Source organism: Haematobia irritans, chromosome 5 (assembly GCF_050003625.1).
Source record: "Haematobia irritans isolate KBUSLIRL chromosome 5, ASM5000362v1, whole genome shotgun sequence".
In the NCBI taxonomy this organism is placed as follows: domain Eukaryota; kingdom Metazoa; phylum Arthropoda; class Insecta; order Diptera; family Muscidae; genus Haematobia; species Haematobia irritans.
This window is the reverse complement of record NC_134401.1, coordinates 85,637,222-85,665,043: the sequence shown is the minus strand read 5'-3', so window position 1 is coordinate 85,665,043 and position 27,822 is coordinate 85,637,222. Positions and strand designations below refer to the sequence as shown.

The following is a 27,822-nucleotide window of genomic DNA, read 5'->3' as shown; positions in this document are numbered from 1 at the left end:
AAATTAACAAAATAATTAGTGCATAACATCCTATTACTAGCCATGGTCATAGCCAAATGCCACTAATTCAGAATTAATTTTCATAGATCTATGGCTTGTACCTTAACCAACTGACCAAGAAGCAAACACCCCGCATAAAGATAGAGGAAGCCGTAATTACATATGTGTTTTACTCGCGGTATTGCCAGATCGATTTTATGATCAATCTGTTAAACAGGGTTGTTTGTGATTAGTGATGAAAATGTCGTATATACACTGAAAAAAATATTGTCGTGACGCAAAAGAATTCATGTCTTTTAAATACGAATGCAAATTTTGCTTAGCATAGAAGACACATTTCTCTAATATAAAGTTTTTTCCTTGTCCAAAAGTCGATAAACTTTTCAATGAAGTCGTATTGTCCTTCTAATTATGTGATTTGACTTAAAAATGGGTATCATAACATGAAAAATGTTTGGGCTAAGGTCAACTTGACTTTAATAATTCAGAAAAATTCTTTAAATTTAATTAAATTGTCTTTAAATTTATTGTCTTTGCATCTTGACTACAAAGCAAAAATTCGTTCAAAAATAAAACCCAAATTTAAAAGAGAATTGCGTCTTAAAAATGTCCTTACTTGTATTCTCCGCTTCTTTAGCTCGGAATCAATACCAAAATTGTTAAAGTAAAGACAAAATCTTTGGAACCGGGCATGCCTTTTTTCAGTGTAATTTTATCATTGCCATGTTTATCAGGAAACAGAAATCTATAGAATACAACAGCGAAAAAGCAAATGAAAGTTAGCGATATATTTGTAAAATATATTTTCTATGAACATTGCATGTGGGGCAAGGTAAAGATTCTCTCTTATTAATGATTGCAGGCCGATTGTAAAATACTGAAATCCTTTTCTTGCCCAAACTTTGCGACACACATTATAAAGAAGTATTTTGACGCATCCCCGGCATTAGTGAGGGAAATTATAAAATTGAACTATAAAATAGCCCTACGGAAATAAAATACATTTCAAGTATATACTATGTTTTTCATATGTTTGGGTGTAAAAATTATATGTTTGGAACTCAATTTTTTAACACAATATTTTAAAGTGCAAACATATAATGTTCATAAACTAGCATAACATGTTTGGGACATATATGTTAATATGTTAGAACATATTATGTTTGGGACATAAACTATTTGTAAATATAATATGCTTAGATGTAAACATATATTAATTTAGAAATAGCCTATAAAAATATATCTTTTTAGAAAGAGAGACCTAGAGAGTATGCTGCAAGTAAAATAATGGAAGTATCCAATTGGCGCCTTAAAAGTATATCCACACAAAGAAAATTTCATTAAAATTTTTTCTACCATCCAACCTGATATGTACAAAATCTACATTTCTACGAGGGCAGTTCGGAAACTTCATAGCCTACCACAAAAAGCACGGTATAAACAGAAAAAGTTAAGAGTTTTGGAAACTTCTATCTCTGTTATGAACACATGTTAAATTTTGTTTCGATCTGGCAACTCTTTCATATAGAAACAGGTGTTCAAAAAAGACGCATCCGCAATTTTTTTACAATGGAAAAATTAGAAATGCGTGCTGTCATTAAATATTTACATAAAAAAAGTTTATCGGGACAAGAAATTCATAATGATATGGTGAATGTGTTAGGTGAAAGTGCTCCTTCGTATGCAACAGTAAACAAGTATATACGGCCGTAAGTTCGGCCAGGCCGAATCTTATGTACCCTCCACCATGGATTGCGTAGGAACTTCTACTAAAGGCTGTCATCCACAATCGAATTACTTGGGTTGCGATAACACTTGCCGATGGCAAGGTATCGTAAAACTTTTTAACACTGTCTTCTAAATTGTAAGTTAGCCCATACGGGGTATATATTAAACAAAAAAAGGCCGATTAAATACGTATATAATCTAGTTTGACAAAATTTTCTATAGAAATGAAACCTTGACAAAATTTTCTATAGAAATAAAATTTTGACAAAATTTTCTATAGAAATAAAAATTTGACAAAATTTTCTATAGAAATAAAAACTTGACAACATTTTCTATAGAAATAAAATGTTGACAAAATTTTCTATGGAAGTAAAATGTTGACAAAATTTTCTATAGCAATACAATTTTGACAAAAATTTCTATAGAAATAAAATGTTGACAAAATATTGTATAGAAATAAAATTTTGACAAAATTTTGTATAGAAATAAAATGTTGACAAAATTTTCTACAGAAATAAATTTTTTACAAAATTTTCTATAGAAATAAAATTTTGACAAACATTTCTATAGAAATAAACTTTTGACAAAACTTTCTATAGAAATGAAATTTTAACAAAACTTTCTATAGTAATAAAATTTGACAAAATTTTCTATGGAAATAAAGTTTAGGTAGATTACAAAATTTTCTATAGAAATAAAATTTTCCATTTGTTTTGTTTTGTTATTGTTGGTTTTGTTCTTTAAGCATTGTTGTTGTTTTTTATTTCAGCTTAAAACCATACATTGACTAAACTACAAGAGTAGCTTAACCAACAGAGGAAAAGAATGTTTGTCAAATTTATTTGGGCAAAGCCCTATAGACTGCAAGATGGTTGGATGGACGCACGTTTCGGAATTACCACATTCCTCATCAGCATCCTCTACTTGCAGCAAAACTATCAACCAATTATCAGAAAAAATTCAGGCAGTTTATTAAACCCAACAAAAACCACACTTGAACCCTCCGAAAAAAGGTTTTACATTGATAGCCGGCTTATGCCGAAATAAATTCGAAACAAACATATCTCTTTTCCTATGCCACTGTTGGTTAAGCTACTCTTGTAGTTTAGTCAATGTATGGTTTTAAGCTGAAATAAAAAACAACAACAATGCTTAAAGAACAAAACCAACAATAACAAAACAAAACAAATGGAAAAAGAAGAGGAGGCACGCTCAAAATAAACCCAGCCATGTGAATTCAAATCGATGATTTGACAGTGGCATAGGAAAAGAGATATGTTTGTTTCGAATTTATTTCGGCATAAGCCGGCTATCAATGTAAAACCTTTTTTCGGAGGGTTCAAGTGTGGTTTTTGTTGGGTTTAATAAACTGCCTGATTTTTTCTGATAATTGGTTGATAGTTTTGCTGCAAGTAGAGGATGCTGATGAGGAATGTGGTAATTCCGAAACGTGCGTCCATCCAACCATCTTGCAGTCTATAGGGCTTTGCCCAAATAAATTTGACAAACATTCTTTTCCTCTGTTGGTTAAGCTACTCTTGTAGTTTAGTCAATGTATGGTTTTAAGCTGAAATAAAAAACAACAAGAAATAAAATTTTGACAAAATTTTCTATGGAAATAAAATTTTGACAAACATTTGTATAGAAATAAACTTTTGACAAAACTTTCTATAGAAATGAAATTTTGACAAAACTTTCTATAGTAATAAAATTTGACAAAATTGTCTATGGAAATAAAGTTTTGGTAGATTATTTTTGGCGATATGGACCAATTTGTGTGTAATAAGTCATCGGCTATATATAACTAAAGACCGATATGGACCAATTTTTACATGGCTGTTAGAGGCCATATATTGACAAAATGTACCAAATTTCAACCGTATCGGATGACTTTTGCTCCTCCAAGAGGTTCCGGACGTCAAATCTGGGGACGGTTTATATGGGAACTATATATAATTATGGACCGATATGGACCAATTTTTGCATGGTTGTTAGAGACCATATACTAACACCATGTACCAAATTTCAACTGGATCGGATGAATTTTGCTCTTCCAAGAGGCTCCGGAGTTCAAATCTGGGGATCGGTTTATATGGGGGCTATATATAATTATGGACCGATATGGACCAATTTTTGCATGGTTATGAGAGGCCGTAAACTAACATCAGGTACCAAATTTCAACCGGATCGGATGAATTTTGCCCCTCCAAGAGGCTCCGGAGGTCAAATCTGGGGATCGGTTTATATGGGGGCTATATATAATTATGGACCGATATGGACCAATTTTTGCATGGTTGTTAAAAACCGTATACTAAGACCACGTACTAAATTTCAACCGGATCGGATGAATTTTGCTCCTCCAAGAGGCCCCGGTGGTCAAATCTGGGGATCGGTTTATATGGGAGCTATATATAATTATGGACCGATATGGACCAATTTTTGCATGGTTTTTAGAGGCTGTATACTAACATCAGGTACCAAATTTCAACCGGATCGGATGAATTTTGCCCCTCCAAAAGTCTCCGGAGGTCAAATCTGGGGATCGGTTTATATGGGGGCTATATATAATTATGGACCGATATGGACCAATTTTTGCATGGTTGTTAGAGACCATATACTAACATCAGGTACCAAATATCAATCGGATCGGATGAATTTTGCCCCTCCAAGAGGCTCCGGAGGTCAAATCTGGGGATCGGTTTATATGGGGGCTATATATAATTATGGACCGATATGGACCAATTTTTGCATGGTTGTTAGAGACCGTATACTAAGCCCACGTACCAAATTTCAACCGGATCGGATGAATTTTGCTGCTCCGGGAGGCTCCCCAAGCCAAATTTGGGGATCGGTTTATATGGGGGCTATACGTAAACGTGGTCCGATATGGCCCATTTTCAATACCGTCCGACCTACATCAATAACAACTACTTGTGCCAAGTTTCAAGTCGATAGCTTGTTTCGTTCGGAAGTTAGCGTGATTTCCACAGACGGACGGACAGCCGGACAGACGGACAGACGGACGGACGGACATGCTTAGATCGACTCAGAATTTCACCACGACCCAGAATATATATACTTTATGGGGTCTTAGAGCAATATTTCGATGTGTTACAAACGGAATGACAAAGTTAATATACCCCCATCCTATGGTGGAGGGTATAAAAATTGGGTTGCTGAATTTAAACGTGGTCGTACAAGCATTGAAGATGAACCATGTAGTGGACGTCCAAAAAACAGCAACAACAACAGAAATTATAGCCAAAGTGCATGATATGGTATGATATTATCGACGAATAAAAGTGCGTGAAATTGCTAATATCATGGGCATCTCAGATGATCGAGTCCATTTAAGTTTGCATGAAGAACTACACCCTTACAAAAAATCGCTTCTGTAACATATACTCCCAAACATATTTTGCTTCAAGCATATACATTTTTGGATATTGCCCAAACATTTATATGTTTGATCTCTTCCAATATATAATATGTTTGAAAGCATATTGGTCTAAACAATTTATGTTTGAGTAGTCTAAGTTCCAAACATTTTGTATTTTTGCATCCAAATTCAATAATGTTGTCTTCCAAAAAAAAATATGTTATTATGATAACATATAATATGTTTGGAAGCATTTTGCATCCAAAAATATATGCTTAAAAAAATTCTCCCAAACAATATTGTGCTCAAAATTTTATGTATTTATTTATATATTTACAATCATAATGAATTATGAAAATAAACAGGTAATATAGGTGCTAACAACATAGGTTTTCGACCTGAATGCTCAAAATTTTGTTTCTGCCCAATTGTATATTCCCCCACATCTTTCTCACTTCCACGAGATTTTTTAGTTCTTAGCACCTTTTTCTGTAATACAAACATTGTAGAAGAAATTATTCAATTGTATGATTTTTTTTATTTTAATGTTACCTTTTGCCGGACGGCGATTCGAACAGCGGACCACACAGTTTGTAAGGATCAAAGAAGTAGCAGATCAATTGCCCAAGGAAAAATAAGATGTTAATTTTGTAATAACAAGCAACAACCACCAACTTAATTCAATATCGCTCCCTGTTAAAAAGCTCTCCAAGCTACTAAACACATATATGTTTATAGGCTATTTCTAAATTAATATATGTTTGCATCCAAGCATATTATATTTACAAACATTTTATGTCCCAAACATAATATGTTCTAACATATTAACATATATGTCCCAAACATGTTATGCTAGTTTATGAACATTATATGCTTGCACTCAAAAATATTGTGTTTAAAAATTTGTGTTCCAAACATATAATGTTTATAGCCAAACATATGAAAAACAGTCTTTTTCATCCGTGTGTTTGGGACATAAATTGTTTGTAAATATAATATGCTTAGATGTAAACGTATATTAATTTAGAAATAACCTATAAACATATATCTTTTTAGATAGAGAGACCTAGAGAGTATGCTGCAAGTAAAATAATGGAAGTATCCAATTGGTGCCTTAAAAGTATATCCACACAAAGAAAATTTCATTAAAATTTTTTTCTACCAGTGTATGCCCTAAGGTGAAACATAATATGTTTGAACAATACAAACAATATTTTGTTTGGACCAATCCTAAAAATATATATGCTTGAAGTAAAATGTGTTTGGGGTATATGTTACAGAAGCGATTTTTTTGAGGGTGTATCAATGTCAATGACCATACAAATAAGTTCAATGCTAACTAAAGAAAAAAATTTTCGTACACTTCTCAAAAATAGTAAGCATAAAAAATAGTAAGTATCATAGTTAATAATTTTGCGCCAATGATTTTTCTTTAGTTATTGCATTTCGTAAATTGTAGTATCAGTAAACGTTCCTTTATTTAACAATGCATTAAGGAAATCTCAAAAAATGGAAAACAATTTAATTAAATTATCCCATAATTTTTTTCATAACACAGTTTACTTGTTGTCCTGTGTACACCAACAAAAAACGTTAACCCACCAGGTAGGTTTATTTTAGAAAATTTTAAATGAAAATTAAACATGAGAAAATATGTTAATACTTTATGTCAAAATGAAGAAAATTTATTACAAATACTACAATAAAACTTAGTGTTGTTTAAGAAAATTTCATGCGAATTTCGTAAAAGTGTTTACTTCATTTTTATAAAACTTGATGTTTTTCAGTTCTATTAGTTTATGACATGAAAGTAATGAAAATAAGAAACATTTTCTCATGAACTAAAATAAAGTTAAATCGTCTATAGAAGTTTTCGTTGACTTTTTTTCTGAAGGTGTTTATAGATCAAATTAGTAAAGGATATTCGTCCAACCTGAAATGTACAAAATCTACATTTCTACGAGGGCAGTTCGGAAACTTCTTAGCCTAGCACAAAAAGCACGGTATAAACAGAAAAAATTAAGAGTTTTGGAAACTTCCATCTCTGTTATGAACACATGTTAAATTTTGTTTCGATCTGGCAACTCTTTCATATAGAAACAGGTGTTCAAAAAAGACGCATCCGCAATTTCTTTACAATGGAAAAATTAGAAATGCGTGCTGTCATTAAATATTTACATAAAAAAGTTTATCGGGACAAGAAATTCATAATGATATGGTGAATGTGTTAGGTGAAAGTGCTCCTTCGTATGCAACAGTAAAAAATTGGGTTGCTGAATTTAAACGTGGTCGTACAAGCATTGCATAAGAACCATGTAGTGGACGTCCAAAAAACAGCAACAACAACAGAAATTATAGCCAAAGTGCATGATATGGTATGATATTATCGACGAATAAAAGTGCGTGAAATTGCTAATATCATGGGCATCTCAGATGATCGAGTCCATTTAAGTTTGCATGAAGAACTACAGATGAAAAAGCTTTCTGCAAGATGGCGGCCGCATTTGTTAACAGTCGATCAAAAACGCATAAGAATGAACATCTCTCAAGCTTGTTTGGATCGTTTTAAGCGAAATAAAAAGGATTTTAAGCGTCGTTTCATAACTGTTGATGAGACGTGGATCCACCACTATACTCCAGAGACAAAAGAACAATCCAAACAATGGACCGAAGCTGGAGGAAGTGCCCCAAAGAAGGCAAAAACAATTCAATCGGCTGGTAAGGTTATGGCAACGGTTTTTTTGGGACTTCAAAGGTATTTTATTGATTGACTATCTGCAAAAGGGTAAAACAACAATTGCAACCTTTTGGATCAATTGAGTGTACAAATTCGAGAAAAACGTCCTGGCTTACAACACAAAAAATAATTTTTCATCAAGATAACGCACCAGCGCACAAGAGTGTTTTAACAATGGCTAAAATCAACGAATTAAAGTACGAGTTGCTTGACCACCCACCTTAGTCTCCTGATTTAGCTCCCAGTGACTTTTACTTGTTCCCAAATCTAAAAAAATCCTTTCGGGCAAGCGTTTTACCTCAAATGAAGATGTAATTACAGTTGTAAACCACTATTTTGAAGACCTTGAGGAAAACTATTTTAATCAAGGGATAGAATTGCTAGAAAAACGTTGGACTAAGTGCATTGAAGTTTCAGGAGATTATATTGAAAAATAAAAATATTTTTGAAAAACAAACTATTCTCTTTCATTGATTGGCTAAGAAGTTTCCGAACCTCCCTCGTATATCATTACTACACTGAAAAAACAGTGAACCCACGAGGAAGAAATTTTTTGGTTAATTTTAAAAAATTTAGATTATGTTTAGCAAATTTTAACTGAGATCACGCCGATATTACAACAGTAAGTAAATATTATTCGACAAATTCAAGAAAATTTTTTAGACATAATTCACATTTTTCACTTGTTAATGAAAATTTTATTGTTTGAGGAAAAAAATTGGAATTCAAAATTGCAAAAACATTCTGTTCAAAATGGGTGCATTTGTAGTAAAATTTACACTTTTAAATATATAATGAACTACTTTGTGAGAAGTGCGAATTTAGTAAATTTTTCACGTTTTTAGTTCTTTTAACTAACGTACGCAAAAAATTATTAGAGTAAACGTAATTTTCTCCATAATAATATTTTGAGTAAAAATCTAGGATATTTAGGGGGAACTGTTTACGTGAAGTACCAGGAAAGAAAATATAGGTTAATTTTAGAAATGTTCAAATAAGTAAATATTTTTCGATGAATTATAGTTTAAAGAAAATTTTAAAAATTTCCTAGTTTGAAGAAAAAAATTGGACTTGGAAATTTCAAAAATGTCTTATGCGCCTTACACGCAAAGAAAAAAACGTTTGGAAAACGTGTACCGAAAACGTTTTTCTTCTGTTAGAGTTTTTTGAATGTCTTCGAAAATTTCAAACTTTTATGGCGCATAAAAAATCTTTTGTTGCAGAATTTTTTATTTGTTTACTGCACAAAAAAAATAATTTTTAACCAAGAATATAGTCCACTTCGTTTATATCAAGCACTGTACTTTTCTGACTTCAAGTCTTTAATAGGCCACAGTTTGAAGTTTCATAGTAAAAATTTAATATAGTACGATAGTGTGTAATGTCGAACATATTTTCGGAATATTCCGAACAGTTTTGGAATGTATATAAAATATGTAAAAAGAAAACTTTTTGGTGTTCGGTCAAAGCAGGGATTGAACCCAAGAACCTTTTGTATACAAGGCGGGTATGCTAACCATTACTCCTCCGTGGCCAAGTAATGATATGTTGCTGTCAAATAAAGTTTCTTTACATCGATTTGTGGGCGCCGAAAACTATGCTATATAAATATAACTGCTTGACTCTTTGCGTTGCTCGTGCGTTTATGGCTATAGCAATAATTGTCTGTTGATGACAAAAACAGCTATGTAGTGGATATTGTGTTGGCTTACAAACTGTAATGTCCGCGGTTCGATTCTCCGTCCAGGCGAAAGGTAAAATTTAAAAAAATATATAAACTCGAATAATATCTTCTACATTATTTGTATTACAGAAAAAAGGTACTAAGAACTAAAAAACCTCGTGGAAGTGAGAAAGATGTGAGAAAGATGTTATTAGCCAGAAAATATTTTTTTGTAGTTAGTCTTTATGAAATTGTTTTTACATCCTGCAACAGAATCGAAGTTTATCACAAAAAGTATATACTTTACTTCCAAACAAATTTCCTTAGAGCGAAAAGTAAGTGGGAAACGATATTTGTTTGGCTACAATTTCGTTTGGGAGGAAAGAATTATTTTTTGCGTGTAAGAAGTTAAATTTGGGTGAAATCGTGGTAAAATTTACAAATTTTAAGAAATTTAATAAGGATTGTTCATTTAATATGAATATTAAAAATATTGAATAACATTCATATTGGTAATGAATTCCCACACATAGATTCTATCAACATACACGGAAAAAAGTCGACCCACCATGAAAGAAAATGTAGTTTTCCTTTAGAAAAATGTCGACCTTATTGTATCTTCGTTTTTTAAATGATTTCTAGAGTTTCTAGTCAGGCTTTCAAGGTCAGGAGTTTATGCAAATAAAAGATTATTTATTTCATATTTTTATCCTAGGTTTCGTGGGGATTTCCATCTTCCTCAGGGATTTACTTTATTGAAATATTTAATCTTTCGTCATATTGTATGAATTATTATTCTACGTGTAACGTCACTATAACAACACAACAATAAACACAATTTTCAAATAATTGCAAAAATAATACGAAAGTTAACCATAGCTTAGCTTGTTGTTTCTTATGCACGCACAGAAAAAACATGTTTGGACATGGTATGTAATTGTCGCGAAAACCATGTATTTTGTCTTTGTAAAAATAGTTTTCGAGCGGAGAAAAATGTATGGTGGCGATAAGCATTTGAATGGTTCTCAAATACCGCAAACATTTTCTATCATTTAAATGATAGAATTTGAGACCATTAAATGGTCGGGAAAATCATGTTCCTGACCATTCAATTTTGTTTACTTTTTTACAGGGAAAAAAGTATTTTTATAGATTAAGTATAGACATGTCTAGAACCATTACATGGCCATAAAGACCATTTACATTTTTTTCGTGACCATTTAATTTTTTAATTTTTTTGCAGCGACAAGAATTTTATAAAAACATTGAGCAGGTACACACGATTTTCATTTTGCGCGTCAGTCGTGTGTTGATTGTTTCTTGGAATGGACGGAGAATACGGAATTTTTGTGTTAATTTATTTATTCAGAAATGGCACGTGGTTTTATGTGAATACAAAAAAGGAAAGTGTAATTGAAAAAATGTACCTGTTTTTTGTTCTGCATTATGCTATATGGTATCATTTATTTTTATTTGCAGTTACATGATGTCTGCGTTTGTACATTTGACGAGCACGCAGTAAATATGGAATGATTACTTACTGTTGAAATTGAAATAAAATAGAGTGTGTAAAAATATATGATGTTTGCTTGAACGGCATTATAAATACAAGTAAACAATGAATTAGTTTATAAATAAATAAACACAAATACATAATGTTGATATTGTGTTTTCTTTTCTCAAGTGGCGTCCTTTTTTCGACAACGAAAAAAGTTTTTTCATAAAAATCAAAACATTTTAGGTTGTGACCATGTTCTTTTAACTAGAAGAAAAACATTTTTGACGAATAACATAACATTTTAGATCGTGACCATTGTCTTTTAATGGAAACAAAATTCTTTTTATCAATATAATAACATTTTAGATGAGGACAATTGTATTTTTCTTAGAACCATGTTCACTGAGCCAACATGGTTGCAGGTTAAAATGTTACATGGTCGCCGCAAAAATAGCTGCTATCATATTATTTTGCTCTTCGAATATGATTGTGACAATCATGTTTCTTCTCTGCGTGTGGCTACGATCACAGTTGGAAGTAAACTATGTAGTTTTATTTTACAAAAATTTTAAGGAACATATTTTACTATTTACAATATCATAAGTTAGGTTAGGTGGCATCCCAATGTATCAGGCCCACTTCGACTATTCAGTCCATTGTGATACAACAGTGGTGAACTTCTTTCTTATCACTGAGTGCTGCTCCTCTTTTTATAGCCAAGTCCGAACGGCATTCCATATTGCAGTGAAACCACTTAGAGAAGCTTTGAAACACTCAAAAATGTCACCAGCATTACTGAGATGAGGGATAACTCACCACTGAAAAAAATTTTGCAACATGATAGAAAAAGGTTCGTAATTTTTGTTAAATTACAGAAAATTTATTAAATATAATAAATTGATTTCTATTATATACGTAAATTTCATATTGGGGTTAAAAATTTATGTTCAATTTACTTATTTGTGAAATTTACGAATTTATGTAAACTTCTCCCATTTTCGAAAAATATGATCTAGTAAACTAGTGTACTTCATTTGTATACAACTTTTTTCGTATTTTTAGTTCACGTCATTAAAGTAAGCAAACGATAATAAAAATAAGAACATTTTGCTCACCTTTAGCAAAAAAAGGCAAAGCTTCTAATAAAAAAATCTTTGTCTTTTTTCTGACGATAAGGAAATTTATTTTGAAGAAAAATTATAGACTTTCTGAGATAAAGTTGAGTCTTTTACGAAACGATATATATTTTTTTTTAATATTCTTTCATATGTTTCTCATGTCCATGTGATTTATTTAGCTCCCAGCACTTTTTTTCTCCAATACAAACAACGTAGAAGATATTTTTCGATTTTATAAACTTTCTCATGTGTTATGAGGTGCAAAATATTTCACATTGCGTGTTTCTAATAAATTTACAAAAACAAACCCCTCAGTTTAAGATCTTAATTCAAACTTTACTTTAACTTGTTCCCGCTATAAAACATTTGCACAGGTGAAAGCAGTTACAAGGCTAAGGTCAAAAATTTTGTTAAACGAATCGAATCATATCTGGCAAAACGAAATTGAAAATAATGAGAATCTAATTTGAATGTCAAACAAAAAAAACTGCATAAATAAAATATATTGCACTTTGATTTGCATGAAATTCGAAGCGTATTGGAACAAAAACTCTTTCACTCATGTTTGTTGAAATTGTAAATTTTCATAAACTTTGAGCACTAACCAGATGCCGAAAACTTCATCCTCATCATTATAACCGCCACCAGCACTAGGAGAAAATCAATATAAATTTCCACAAACAAAAATAAAACCATTTAAATGAAATTTAACACTTAATTTTCATTAATCTCCCATCGATGGCCAAACAATGGCAGACTGACATTGACAATGAATAGCCCGTCAATAACCTGTTACGGACATGCTACTCCAGTGAATGATAAAACAGTCACAAGCGGTTAAGACAAAATTGTTAAAGCAGGATTGGAGACAATACCGAAACATCCCCTTGGTAATGGTCGAATATCCAAAAGCCTATTGAATGCACTCTGCATCTTTTTTATTATTGAAAGAGTAGGTTTGAAAAACAAGTTTACTCGAATTCAAAGATTTCGTCCTTCCCTTAAAAATTTTTGTTATGATTCCGAGCCAAAGATGTTGCTTCTTTAAAATAAAGACATTTATGGTATATATTAACAAAACTATTCATGTACAAAGAGATGATAATTAAAAATCCAAATTATAACAGATACTTCGAGGTGAAAAATGTTTTCTTAATATTCTAAAAATAAGTCTTACCCTATATTTTATAAGAAGATTTTTTTATCTTTAAATCAATGATTCAATACTTCAGTTAATGTATAGGATAAAAATAGGATTCAGCTTAGCCTGTCTCATGTCGGCTGACATACACTAAGCAAGTATTCGGGTTGTTGTGCGCTCTAACTTTGACTTCCCATCGTACCCTTCATTTATTCCAGGAACTTTGTGACCCTAACAAATTCCCTAATTTTTTCCCAATCCTTGTTTTCAAGCTGTCTCATGTCGGTTGACATACACCGGCTGGTTGTGTGCTCTTACTTCGTCTTTTCATATTACCCTTCTTTTACTCCAGGAACTTTGTGACCTAACAGATTGTGTAAATTGTTTCCAGACTTTGTTTCCAAGCTGTACCAGGTTCCGATTCACATCTTTAAATGCAGGGCAATGACAAAGCTAGTGTTCGAAGCTCTCATCATCCTTAAAACACGTCCTAAATGCACGATACTCTGCTGCTCCTATTCGTCGCAGATGTGCCTTCAATTCTAAGTCGTTATTCCCACGGCCCTTCTGACTGTAGTCCTACTCTCCATGAGTAGTTTTCCCGTCTTTTTCTTGTCTGGGTCACCACCCATACAATTTTGGTTCAAATCGCTTTATGTGTTTCCGTGCATATTCATATTTATGCCACATTCTGGAAGGGGACGAGATAGACACAAGGTGTCTTTGGCAATAACTCTCAGGGTCGGCCCCTGGTCGATCTAGCCATGTCCGTCTGTCTGTGAACACATTTTTGTAATCAAAGTCTAGGTTGCAGATTTGGTCCAATCAACATATTTAGCACAAGCAAGGTCAGAATATATCCATATTGATTTTGGAAGAAATCAGTTAAGATTTACATATAGCTCCCATATATATGTTTTTTCGATTTGGGGAAAAATGGCCAAAATAGGTTACCCACATTTTCCTTATAAAATCGCCACTGCTAATTTGTAAAAATGACTCAAATTTCCCAATACTTCTAATATATCTATCTATCTACCGATAAATCATAAATGCATTTTTTGCGTTGCCTAAAGTTGCCTAAATATTGCATTAGATTTAAATATCTCTAATGTATTTATACCCTGTGGAACAGGGTATTATAAGTTAGTGCATATGTTTGCAACACCCACACGGATGAAAAAGACTGTTTTTCATATGTTTGGCTATAAACAGTATATGTTTGGAACACAAATTTTTAAACACAATATTTTTGAGTGCAAGCTTATAATGTTCATAAACTAGCATAACATGTTTGGGACATATATGTTAATATGTTAGAACATATTATGTTTGGGACATAAAATGTTTGTAAATATAATATGCTTGGATGCAAACATTTATTAATTTAGAAATAGCCTATAAACATATATGTGTTTAGTAGCTTGGAGCGCTATTTAACAGGGAGCGATATTGAATTAAGTTGGTGGTTGTTGCTTGTTATTACAAAATTAACATTTTATTTTTCCTTGGGCAATTGATCAGCTACTTCTTTGATCCTTACAAACTGTGTGGTCCGCTGTTCGAATCCCCGTGCGGCAAAAGGTAAAATTAAAATAAAGAAAAATCATAAAATTGAGTAATTTCTTCTACAATGTTTGTATTACAGAAAAAGGTGCTAAGAACTAAAAAATCTCGTGGAAGTGAGAAAGATGTGGGGGAATATACAATTAGGCAGAAACAAAATTTTGAGCATTCAGGTCGAAAACCTATGTTGTTATATATAGCACCTGTTTATTTTCGTAATTCATTATGATTGTAAATATATAAATAAATAAATAAAATTTTGAGCACAATATTGTTTGGGAGAATTTTTTTAAGCATATAATATTTTTGGGTGCAAAATGCTTCCAAACATATTATATGTTCACATAATAACATATTGTTTTTTGGAAGACAACATTATTGAATTTGGATGCAAAAATACAAAATGTTTGGAAATTGACTACCCAAACATATATTGTTTAGACCAATGTGCTTTCAAACATATTATATATTGGAAGAGATCAAACATATAAATGTTTGGGCAATAGCCAAAAATGTATATGCTTGAAGCAAAATATGTTTGGGAGTATATGTTACAAAAGCGATTTTTTGTGAGCGTGCAGAAGGAGACGTGATAGATGGTGTCTTTTGCAATATTGCTCAGGAACGGCTCCTGAGTCAATCTAGCTATGTCCGTCCGTCTGTCTGTGTCAAAGTCTAGGTCACAATTTTAGTTCAATCAAATTGCACAAGCATGTGTTTTTGGTCAGAATAGAACCCTATTGATTTTGGAAGAATTCATTCACCCGATATCTATTAATATGGCCCTAAAAACCAGAATTTCAACCTAATTTGCTTTAAATTTTGCACCAGAAGTGCAATTGATAGTTTCATAAAGTGCGCCAAATTTGTTTGATTTTAGGTAAAGCTGCCATATATATATATGTCGACCGATATGCACTTATATGGCCCCAGAAGCCAGAGTTTTACCCTGATTTGCTTTAAATTTTGAACAGGGAGTAGAATTAATGTTCTCGATATACATACCAGTTTTGGTTGAAATCGGTTCAGATTTAGATATAGCTCCCATATAACATATATATCTCATATGACCACAGAGAACACTCATATGACCACAGAGAACAAAGTTGTAATACGATTTACACAGGAAGTAGAATTAATATTGTAACTATGCAAGCCAAATTTGGTTGAAATCAGTTCAGATTTATATATAGCTCCCATATACCATATATGTTTTACCGATTTGGACCAAAAATGGCCAATATACTCACATTTTCCTTATACAATCGCCAGTCGAAAACTTCTAAAACTGACTCAAATTTTCCTATACTTCTATTACATATCTACCTACCGATAAATCATAAATGCATTTTTGCAAAGTTACCTAAAAATTTCATTAGATTTATATATTTCCAGTATATTTCCGACCGACTTTGCACTTGTCATGTGGTGTTTTCTTTTCTAGTAGGTTAGGTTAGGTGGCAGCGCGATGTGTCAGGCTCACTTAGACTATTCAGTCCATTGTGATACCACAGTGGTGAACTTCTCTCTTATCACTGAGTATTGCCCGATCTATGTTAAGCTCAATGTCAAGGGACTTCCTTTTTATAGCCGAGTCCGAACGGCGTTCCACATTGCATTGAAACCACTTAGAGAAGCTTTGAAACCCTCAGAAATGTCACCAGCATTACTGAGGTGGGATAATCCACCACTGAAAAACTTTTTGGTGTTCGGTCGAAGCAGGAATCGAACCCACGACCTTGTGTATGCAAGTCGGGCATGCTAACCATTGCACCACGGTGGCTTCTTTTTTAGTAAAAAATGCGAATTTGTTTGCATTTTTCCCGGAAAATGAACTTAGGTTCTTTTCTAAAAAAAAAACAGGCAAAAGTGCAAAAAGACTTCGAATTGTGTTGTGACAAATTGCAGGCATTTTCAACACTGCCAACAAACGAGAGTGCTGCGCAGGGCTGAGGAGTCGAGTCAATTTTGCTCGACTCCGGCTCCGACTCCAGCATTTCTTATTAGCCTCGACTCCGACTCCGGAGTCGACTCCAGGTGGTATACCTAAATCTCATTTTAACAGTATTACAATTGTAATTTTAAGGCGTAATGTTCCAAAAATAGACCGATATAAGTACTCTATTTTGCCATATGTGTTTATATGTCCAAAAGAACTCTAATGTTAAATTTTGATATGCCTCGACGACAAACCTCAGCATTTTAGGGAAAGAACTCTACATTATAATTTCAGGCCAATAAATTAAAATACGACACAAGACTATATAGAGACCACATCAAAACATGGGTACAACAACAATCTCTAGAATATATATTTATAAAACCAAAAAATTTCAAAAAATATTTAGGCTTCCAGAAGTTTAAGAAGTAAAATCCTGGTATTGGTCTATAGGTTATGTTAGGTTAGGTTAGGTTAGGTTAGGTTAGGTTAGGTGGCAGCCCGTTGTATCAGGCTCACTTAGACTATTCAGTCCATTGGGATACCACATTGGTGAACTTCTCTCTTATCACTGAGTGCTGCCCGATTCCATGTTAAGCTCAATGACAAGGGACCTCCTTTTTATAGCCGAGTCCGAACGGCGTTCCACATTGCAGTGAAACTACCTAGAGAAGCTTTGAAACCCTCAGAAATGTCACCAGCATTGAACCCACGACCTTGTGTATGCAAGGCGGGCTTAGCATAAACATTGCACCACGGTGGCTCCCATTGGTCTATATAGGCATTTTGTAAAAAAATAAATCTATATAAAAAAGAAAAACTAACAAAAAGATACACAAAATCAAAATGTCGGGCTAATCAGATAGAAAGTTTAGATGTTAAAAAACGTAATGTGTCGGATATATAAAACAGATTTAAACTGTCAAAAATTAGGACGGCATATAACAGATGACAGTAATAGCTGTACAGTTACAAGTGTTTCTATAGAAGTAAAATTGTGAAACATCGATTTATAAATAGTCTATCAGTTATGGACATTAGAGGCCATTAATTTAATGTAAAGAATTTCATGTGGCTTTGACGAAACAAACTTTCTCGCAAAAGACCGGCTCAGATGGCACGTTGGCAGAAGTTTAATTTAAAATTACAGCTTCTAAGGACATCGGGTGTATAAGGAGATTTCCCAAGTAATTATGCAGGGCTATCTCAAAATCTGGGAAATTTCCGCATTTATTTATGGATCTCAAATAACTCTTAATTCGAAATTTCTGACAAATCTTAAAAAAATGTAGACCGAAAAATTTCTTAAAACAAATCAGAAGTTGGGTTTATATGTAGGTGCTATATCACAAAATTGTCCGGTATGACCCATCTTCGAACTCGACATGCCTGCCAAAAAAGAAAAGAACTTTAGGTTCTACTGACTTTCAATGGCCTGAAATCCAGTACTTCGTTTTTCGTTGTTCGATTAAAAACCCTTTTTTCAAATTTTGTTTCGCTACGACTCCGACTTCAGCAAAATCTTAAGACTCCAGCTCCGACTCCGACTCCACAGCTGGTGCTGCGATTGCCCTGTTTGCTCCTTTGCGATTGCCCTGTTTGCTCCTTTGAATTCTTTTCTGCCCGTTGAAATGATAGCATGTTTTTAGGTTGCTGGCAACATTTAAAAATACGCATTCTGCACAGACAAAATGAAGGCAAAGCACTTTTTTTCAGAAAAGAAAACATCGTTAGTTGTTTATTTTGAAGAATTTGTTATAATTTGAATTTTTAAACTGACATATATGACAAATAGGGAATGAGAATTCAATAACTGAAAACTTTATTTTCAAATTTTATTTTCATTGGACCTACATTTAAAGATAGATATGTCCCTAAAAAATGTCTTTATTTTTAAAGAAACCGCTCCTTTGGCTCGGAATCCATACCAAAATCTTTCGATCCAAATAAACTATTTTTTTAAGTGTATGAACAATTACCAGAAGTGGCTTGCATGCTGTATCCTAAGACAACCCTATTGTCCGATTATATATTTTCAAAATCGGCAACATCCAAAATGTATAAACATAAAGGACACATGATAGCTTGAATACGGAATACCATTGAATTTTTCATCATTACATTTTTCAATTGCTGCAGATTGCAGTTGAATATAGACAAATTTAATGTATAGAAGATCCAAAAGAAAATTCCAACAGCTCCACTGACATCCATAAAAGCAAATAAAACAAAAAAAACAACTAACAGACATCAGTCAAGCACCAGCATTTGATACTCGTAACAAACTGGGGAAAACAATGAAAAGCATTCACCGACTCCTTCCTCGAATGTTTTTACGACATCAACCACAACATTAATCGCCATATTAATACTCCACTAAAATAACAATGATGATACTTCTATCGTCTGTTACATGTGTAACGTGGAAAGAGTACATGTGCTTTAGGCATGATGGAAATTATCCAAAAAAATATTTTTATATCAAATACGATGGTTGCCTTTCATATTTTGGGATTGGCCAACCCCGATGTTGCAATCTGTCAACTGATAATTCTATAGTAAAGCTTGATATTTTTGAGGTTATACGTACTCAGAACGTTTTGACATAAGAGCGCTATTGGTTTTGTTTACAGCAACTTAAAAGATTCATCTTGCCTAAAAAATAGAATTAAATCGTGAACATTTTCGTACGGTTATTTTTTGCAACTTTCACACGGGGCAAATATTTGACAGAAATCAAGAAGGAATTCGTCGCCACAGTCAAACCAGTAAAGACTTTTAGCTCATATTGAACATAATACATCACAATCGGATTATTTTCCATGAACGGTATCCAGATATTTCGAAAGCTGCTGTAAAAAAGTTTGACACTCATTTTGGGCAAATATTTGCCCAGTGTGACCATATCCTAAGTTAACAATAGTATATCGATGGACTTAATTAAACTTTTGGCCATGAAGCTCCATCAAGGAATAATGTTCATCAATGGTATGGTGGCCGAGGTCGTAGTTCACTCCAAGACGAATTTCTTCAAGGTCGTCCGAATTCAGTTCTTGTTCCGGAATCTAACTGATATTGAAAGATCGTCATGTGACCTACCGTGAGATTGAGACAACCTTAGACATTAGTGGAACCAACATACATTCAATATTTCATGAACATTTGGTCAGCAAAAAAATTTGTTCGAGTTGGATCCCACACAATTTGCTAATCGCTCAAAAAAGGCTCGTGTCGATTGGTCGAAAAAATGCTCCAAAAATACAATCGATGTGCTTCGAAGTACGTCTATGACATGGTAACTGGTTATGCATTGTGGATTTACGCGTATGAGCCAGATTGCGATTGCCAGTTGTCTTCCAAGAAATCGTCATCATATATGAACTGTTCATCCAATAGCTTTACAAGCTTATAAAAGCATTTTGATCTATTGCATTCAGAAATAAAGTTATTCATGATCGAATTCAAGCGTGAAATGGTGATTGCTCTATATTTAGCTGGAAAACCATGTGGTTATTGTTAGAGACCTATTCGCATGAAAATGCGAATAAATCTCGTACCATTGCTCGTTACTGGCAGTGTTGCATCGAAAAACGGTAACATTGCAAGAAATCGTCCTAAAAGTGATCGAAATCCACTACGCAATGGTAGAAGACTTTCACGTGAGTTGAACATATCGCTAAAATGGATGCAACATTTAAAAAAAAAATGAGGTTGGACTCAAGCCATTGAAGTTCCTAAGCCATTGAAAATTGAGCAGTTTGTGAACAAACAAAATGATCGGTTTTAACTTGCCATAGAGGTCGGCTGAAAATGTACATAGGCGAAAACGAAGACCGAAAAAGTTCTATAGACAGTATTGAATATCTGGACAGACACACATTGCGGCCGCCAACCGTCGACATTGTAGCAGTACTCAGCAAACATCGCTCTCAGCACGCGGCAACCAAAAATGGCTTAAAAAGGAGGCTCCTCGCTTCATTTATACTGTACAAAGGCCAACAAATTTTGGCATCTCAATCCGATGCACTTTTCCGCCTGCGGCATTTTGGAGATGAAGAATGGCACTAAAAATATCAAAGTGCCGATCATCTAAAGACAGCGATTCGCCGCGAATGGATCGAAATACCGCAGAGCCACTTTTATTCCACGTGTGAAGTCTTTGTCGGCCATTTGAAGGTCACAATTCGTGCCAAAGGTAGAACAAATGTAAACTGATTCTAAAATCGAATATAATTTCCGATGCTTTTGTATCTTTTGAAAAATGAAATTAAAACAATCTAACTTACTTTGTTGCATCAACCTCCATGTGCGAGATTTTGTTTAGACCATATGTTTAGTGAAGAATACAAGAGATGATTCTCTACATTCTACAAAAAAACTGTTTCTTAATTAAAAAAAAAACCAAAGATGCATAGTCCCAAAAGTAAGTCTTAGCCTTTATGTGAAGTTTGTTTTTGTTAATCGAAAGATTTAATTAAAACTTTCTGTCACCCATTGATGGTCACCCAGTAAAAAAATGCATCCTCACCCAAATCCAATAAAACACACACAACTATGACCTCTGTGGTCTTAGTTATGAGTACGTACGAAACCAGAAGATGAAAATACAAAGGAAATAAAACATACATAACTCCCATATCCTCTGCATCCGATACTCCATCATTGTTGTATGGATGCAGAGTGAATGATGTTGCTCCGCATTGTTTCCACATTTCCAGTGGTTGGTTTCTATTGGCGATTTTTTTTTCGTGCGAGAAGCTTTAAGCAAAACAAAAGCGTAAAGCCATTTTTGGTTTTATTACAACTCCAGTGGACAAGACACGTCCACACATCTAACACTTGCCTCAAAAGCCTCTAATGCAGACTGGTAGCCTTCAGGTCGCCATACGGTGGTAATAGTTGCCACCGAAACCTAAGCTCACAAAGAAAACACTACAATTCACTTGTTGTTCGTAATTTTGCTCTTGAATGGGAGCCTAGCCCCACACCTATCCAAGCTCCCCAACTCCCGGACAAATGCTCTGATAGTCTATGGGTCGAATTATGTGTGGAACACATATGAGTACATGCATATCAGCAATATTGTCTGCAGCTTTACTAAATTATGCATCCAAGTGAAAGTAACAAAAGCAATCATTCGTCCATTCATCCATCCATCCAGCCGTCAGCCAGTTAGCCATCCAAACCGACAGACATGCATCTAAAAACACAACACATACTCGTGCAAAATCCAAACAGGCGTCCGTTTTGTTAGTCCATCCAACCGTATCTTCTTCTGTTTGTCCATAGGTCGATCTGTCAGCATGGTCGTTCGTTCATTCATCCATCCGTCTATCCTGCAGTCACTGCAAAGCTTTGTGACCACTAGCTCGTCTATTCATGCATAGACAGCATTTATCCTCATCTGCAATAAGCTATGGACGATTTGTCCGTACAGAGAGTACATCAACTAAACAGTCACCAGTAGAACAGTGGATCAAAAACAAAAATATGAATGATGAATAGATTTTTGAATTTATAAACATTTTTGCAAAATAAATTCGAAATCGACTTTTTCAATTTTGGAATTCGACGAAAATACACTGGACAAAATATTAACCTTATATGAAGATTATGGTCTAAATTTTAGGAAAACATTTCTTTCAAATAATGGAATTTTATTCAATTTTTCTAAAATGATTTCTTAAATATAAACTCAAAAAATTATTTGATATTGCCAAGGGAAAAAACACTTTTTAATTATTCTGATATAATTGGTCGTTAGTGTCGCTGCAAGTAGGGAATGCTAATTCGTAATGTGGCAGTTCCGACACAATCGTCCATCTAACCCTTTTGCAGTCTAAAGAACTTTGCCCAAATCAAGCTACTCCTGTACACACAAAAAAAAATCTGATTCAATCACGAAATTAATTGATCCAATTAATTTTTTAATTGAAATGTCTTCAATCACAGAAATGATAATATCAATTAAAAAATTAATTTATCCAATTAAAAAATTAATTGATACTATTTATTTTTGTGATTGATTTTTGTTTCAAGTAAAAAATTTGTTGAATCAATTAAATTTTTAATTGAATATTTTTTAAAACTCAATTAAAATTTTAATTGGAAAATTTTTCGTGAAATTTTTTTCTGTGTAGTTTAGCCAACGCATACAAACAAACATTTTTTCTGATTCAATCGCGAAATTAATTGAACCAACTAATTTTTTAATGGAAATGTCTTTAATCACAGAAATGATAGTATCAAAAAACTAATTGGTCCAATTCAAAAATTAATTGATACTATTTATTTTTGAGATTGATTTTTGTTTTAATTAAAAAATTTGTTGAATCAATTAACTTTTTAATTGAATATTTTTAAAAACTCAATTAAGACTTTAATTGGAAAAATGTTCGTGAACATTTTGACACTCAAAAAATTTTATTTGGATTCAAAGATTTTGACCTACCCTTAAGAATTTTTTTATTGCTTCCGCGCCAAAGTTGCGGTTCTATAAAATTAGGATACAGATCTCAATAATCGAATCTTTTTGCGATATACACAGAAAAAATCCGCAGTTAACTAACGTTAAATATAACGTATAACGTTATTGCAAAACATTATTTCTTTGTAGTTACATTTTATTATTATTATTATTATTATTTTTTAATTTTCGACATCATAATGAAATCTTACTTTTTTTAACATTTTATGACTAAACGTGGGCATACAGTTCAATGAACGTACTCATAAGACATTACACTTTCCTGGTTTTAACAACGTTTTGTGGGAATTTCAAAATGTGGAATACAATTTAGTTTAATTTTCGCACGAGTTAGTTTGTTCTTCTTACACTATTAGAAAAATATGTTTTTCATATGTTCCGATATAAAAAAATGTGTTTCGGGCAAAATTTTTTAAACACAATATATTTAAGTGTAAAAATGTAATGTTCCTAAACTGGCATTAAATGTTTGGGACACATATGTTAATATGTTAGAATATATTATGTTTGGGACAATAATGTTTCATAAAAAGAATAAAGTGTGAATGTAAACATATATAAATTTACAAATTTCGAGTAAGCATATAATGTTGTTATATTTTATTCAAGGAGCGACAGAGAGAGTATAGACATAAGCGTAGGAAGGCCTCTGGGGACGGGGCTTAAACCCCCCAGAAAAATTTTATCCCCAGAATTTGAAAACCTATTTACGATTTGTTATTGCTTTTATATAATATTAAACAAGTAAATAAAACCGCACAAAGTTCCAATAAAGAATTTCATATCTTTAGCACAAAGTTCCGATGAAGAATTTTAAGTTCAATTGCCGATGGCTATATATAGCTTTATTTTTATTTTGATATTTATGAAATACAACTATGGTTGAACTTATGATTTAAGTTCCTAAATTTATGTTTAGTTTAATAACTAAAGCACCTTTATTAATTTGTTTAGTCAGAGTTTTAGTCGATTTAATTAAAAAAATTGTAATTGATATTAAAACTATTCTTTTATAAATGAAGGTTATCTTAATAACGGTGCAAAAAACTAGAATCGCCAAAAAAGTTATGAAACTGTTCTTTTTGTGTCCGGAAGTGATGCAAAATTAGCGCAGAAGCGATGAATTTAAAATGGACATGTCATAGGACGGATGCCCACCATTTCAACAACCGTTGCACTGAATTTGCATCACTTCTTAAGGTGTGATCCGAAATCAGTGTTTTGAATGTGAATTAAAAAATTCAAATTGATATTTTCCCAAATAAATAATGGGAAATGGGAACGTTTGACCTAAAATATTTTCAAAACTTCGCAATTTTTCTAGAATGGAATTAGATTTTTTTCGACATCATTTAAATATTTTTTGTCATTTTATTAATTTTTACTTTTTTATCCTATTTGAAACAAAACAATACCCATTAAGAATATAAAAACGAGTTATAAAAATTGGGTTAAAATAATGAACTACCTTGTGAGGAAGTGCTTTTAAAGTTATGCCTTTATAACAACTCCCAATTTTTTTGCTGGGAAAAAGTGTGGAACTATTTTTAGTTGCTTTATTATAAATTAGTTGTCTAGTTATGATAAAGTCTGATTTTTATTTAGTTTTATAAAATAAAACAGTAATTGAACCTATAACTTCAGTCCATTAATTTTTAGCTAGGGGGGCTATAGCCCCCCCTAGAAAAATTGTCTAGCTACGCTAATGAGTATAGAGAATAAAAAGAGGTGGAAACCGGCAGGGTTGACGAAATATATCAACATACACAGCGAGAGAATTAAAAGAGAGCAATGTCTGCGAAACTGCTTGTATGTTATATTGTTTCGGAAAACTGTTTTATGTGTTCATTATACCCTGCGCCACGCTGTGGAACAGGGTATTATAAGTTAGTGCATATGTTTGCAACACCCAGAAGGAGACGAGATAGACACATGGTGTCTTTAACAAAAATGCTCAGGGTGGGCTCCTGAGTCGATATAGCCATGTCCGTCTGTCCGTGAACACATTTTTGTAATCAAAGTCTAGGTCGCAATTTTAGTCCAATCGACTTCAAATTTGGCACAAGTATGTGTTTTGGCTCAGAATAGAAACTTATTGATTTTGGAAGAAATCGGTTCAGATTTAGATATAGCTCCCTTATATATATTTCGCCCTATATGGACTTATATGGCCCCTGAAGCTAGAGTTTTACCCTAATTTGCTTAAAATTTTGCACAAGAAGAACAGTTAGTACTATAGTCAAGTGTGCCAAATTTTATTGAAATCGGTTCAGATTTAGATATAGCTCCCATATATATCTTTCGCCCGATTTGGACTAATACGGCCCCAGAAGCCAGAGTTTTACCCCAATTTAGTTGAAATTTTGCACTAGGAGTGCAATTAGTAGTTTAGTCAAGTGTGCTAAATTTTATTGAAATCGGTTCAGATTTAGATATAGCTCCCATATATAGCTTTCGCCCGATTTACACTCATATGACCACAGTGGCCAATCTTTTACTCCGATTTAATTGAAAATTTTCACAGGGAGTAGAATTATCATTGTAGCTATGCGTGCCAAATTTGGTTGAAATCAGTTCAGATTTAGATATATCTCCCATATATAGCTTTCGCCCGATTTACACTCATATGACCACAGAGACCAATTTTTAACTCCAATTTAGTTGAAATTTTGTACAGGGAGTATAATTAGCATTGTAGCTATGCGTGCCAAATTTGGTTGAAATCGGTTCAGATTTAGATATAGCTCCCATATATATGTTTTTCTGATTTCGACAAAAATGGTCAAAATACCAACATCGCCACTACCTTGTAAAATCGCCACTGCTTAGTCGAAAAGTTGTAAAAATGTTCGAAAAGTTGTAAATGTGTTCCACCCTAGTGCATTAGACGACTTAAATTTTGAGTCTATAGATTTTGTAGAAGTCTATCAAATTCTGTGCAGATCGAGTGATATGTAAGTGTATGTAGTTGGGACAAACCTTTATATATAGCCCCCAACACATTTAACGGATGTGATATGGTATCGAAAATTTAGATCTACTAAGTGGTGCAGGGTATAATATAGCCCGATGTATCAGGCTCACTTAGACTATTCAGTCCATTGTGATACCACATTGGTGAACTTCTCTCTTATCACTGAGTGCTGCCCGATTCCATGTTAAGCTCAATGACAAGGGACCTCCTTTTTATACCCGAGTCCGAACGGGTATAAAAAGCATTACTGAGGTGAGATAATCCACCGCTGAAAATCTTTTTGGTGTTCGGTCGAAGCAGGAATCGAACCCTCGACCTTCTGTATGCAAGGCGGGCGTGCTAACCATTGCACCACGGTGGCTACCAATCACAGTTTTAATTAGGCATAGAAAAATTCTTGAGGAAAAAATTAATTGATTTCATTAGCAAATCAATTAATTTTTTAATTGATTCAATTAAAAATTTAATTGATGTTGATTGCAAAACTCAATTAATTTATTAATTAAAAAAGGTAACTATTTTCAATTACTTTCTGAATTGTCTTAGAGTTTTTATTTGGATTGATTGTTTGAAATACATTTTTAATTAAAAATTAAAACAAATGTTCATCACTTTTTTTTTAACTGACTTAGTTCTCCTAATTTGTTTAAGAAGTTAACTGTATCAATTAATTTTTTAATTAAAAATTTTAAAATTTTCAATCATTGACTTAATGAACTTAATCTTTCTGTCTTCATTAAAAAGTTAATTTTATCAATTAGTTTATTAATTGAAAACATTTTTCAATTTCAATTAACTTTTTAATTGGAAATATTTTGGTGATATTTTTTCTGTGATGTTAATAAGTCTTCGCCCAAAATTTGGTAAGTTAAGAAAGGTAGTCATGCACTTATAATAAGTATAAGATTATAACAGATATTACAAAATTAAATTTTTATTTTTTTATTTGAAAAAATTTAAAAATTTTTTTCAAAATCCTTAAAATAAGTCTTAGTCTATATTTGAAACTGTTTTATCTTCAATCCGAAGATTCAATATCTAAGTTAATAATATCAAATGAAAAATAATTTTCTTTACTGTAAGGACAATTTGCCTTACTTCACACACAAATACCAAAGATTCGTGTTCTAACTTTAGAGAAATTTACGCACCTCCTTTTAGTAAAGAAAAACATTTTTGATTTAAAAAATCGCCTTTAAATTAACTGAGGAATTCGACTAAATACATATAATAATAAAAAAATAATAAACGTAAATACAGGATTTTTTAGTTTTTTTTTCTTTCTAAAATTAAAAAAAATTCTTACTTTGAAGTGTGTGTTATAATTCGGATTTAAACTGAAATTTATTTGTAAAGGCGGGTTAAAATTTCAATGTTCATTTCGATGTTGATTTTGAATAAAATACAAACTATTTAGGAAATTATTGTAATTTTATTTTATTATGATATATTGGTATTACTCAATTATGTATGGAACAAAATATTGGCCAAATGGGCGCCGCGACCTCGGTGGCACACCTTCATCCGATTGTCCAAATTTTCGATGACGCTGAGGCATAATGGAGGTTCTTTGCCGTTAATGTGCCGAATTA

The 27,822-nt window shown here is 32.8% G+C and overlaps 1 protein-coding gene and 1 long non-coding RNA gene across 3 annotated transcripts in view; one reads left to right on the top strand and one right to left on the bottom strand.

Moving 5' to 3' along the window:
* The window catches only part of Hil (peptidase hillarin), a 162,932-nt gene that overhangs the window by 120,004 nt on the left and 15,106 nt on the right, over positions 1–27,822 (top strand). The gene's annotated exons all lie outside the window — the stretch shown is intronic.
* On the bottom strand, positions 17,976–18,475 carry LOC142238138 (uncharacterized). The gene is made up of 2 exons (XR_012722660.1): positions 18,219–18,475; positions 17,976–18,158 (listed from the first exon to the last, which is right to left on the bottom strand). It is a non-coding gene; the product is annotated as an uncharacterized LOC142238138 (long non-coding RNA).